This window comes from Mustela nigripes, chromosome 1 (genome assembly GCF_022355385.1).
Source record: "Mustela nigripes isolate SB6536 chromosome 1, MUSNIG.SB6536, whole genome shotgun sequence".
In the NCBI taxonomy this organism is placed as follows: Eukaryota; Metazoa; Chordata; class Mammalia; order Carnivora; family Mustelidae; genus Mustela; species Mustela nigripes.
In genome coordinates this window covers 25,144,650-25,145,776 of record NC_081557.1, presented here as the reverse complement: position 1 = coordinate 25,145,776, position 1,127 = coordinate 25,144,650, and positions in this window count along the sequence as shown.

The window sequence follows — 1,127 nt, the reverse complement described above, 5'->3', positions numbered from 1 at the left end:
TTTAATTTGTATTTTCCTGATGGCTAGTGATGTTGAGCATTTTTTCATGTGTCTGTTAGCCATGTATGTCTTCTTTGGAGAAGGGACTGTTCACGTGTTCTGCCCATTTCTTGACTGGATTATTTGTTTTTTGGGTCTTGGGCTGTAGAGGTTCTTTATAGATCTTGGATACTAGTCCTTTATCCATAATGTCATTTGCAAATAACTTCTTCCATTCTGTGGGTTGCCTCTTAACTTTGTTGACTGTTTCTTTTGCTCTGCAAAAGCTTTTTATCTTGATGAAGTCCCAAAAGTTCATTTTTGCTTTTGTTTCCCTTGCCTTCAGAGACATATCTTGAAAGAAGTCGCTGTAGCCAATGTTAAAGAGGTTACTTCCTACATTCTCTAGGGTTTGCATGAGTTCCTTCTCAGATTTAGATCTTTCATCCATTTTGAGTTTATCTTTGTGTATGATGTAAGAGAATGGTCCAGCTTCATTCTTCTGCATGGTTCTGCTTCATTCTTCTGAATGTCCAGAATTGGACATTCTGCATGTCCAATTTTCCCAGCACCATTTATTAAAGAGACAATGTCTTTTTTCCATTGGCTATTCTTTCCTGATTTGTTGAAAATTAGTTGACCATAGAGTTGAGGGTCCATTTCTGGGGTCTCTATTCTGTTCCATTGATCTATGTGTCTGTTTTTGTGCCAATACCATGCTGTCTTGATGATCACAGCTTTGTAATATAGCTTGAAGTCAGGCGTTGTGATGCCCCCAACTTTGGTTTTCTTTTTCAACAATTCCTTGGTGATTCAGGATCTTTTCTGCTTCCATACAGATGTTAGTATTGTTTGTTCCAGCTCTGCAAAAAATGTTGATTGTATTTTGATAGGGATTGCATTGAAAGTGTAGATTGCTCTAGGCAGCATAGACAATTTCACACAGTTGGTGGAGCTTGTGACTCTTGATCTCAAGGGTGTGGGTTTGAGCCCCACACTGAAGGGAGAGATTACTTTAAAATAAAATCTTTAAAGAAAGAAATGGGTTACACAATCAAATCATGGAAGGTATGGATATGGCTAGGCTTCCAGAACAACACATCTGGAATGAGAATGTTCCCAGGAGTAGCTCTCTAATTCCCATCTTC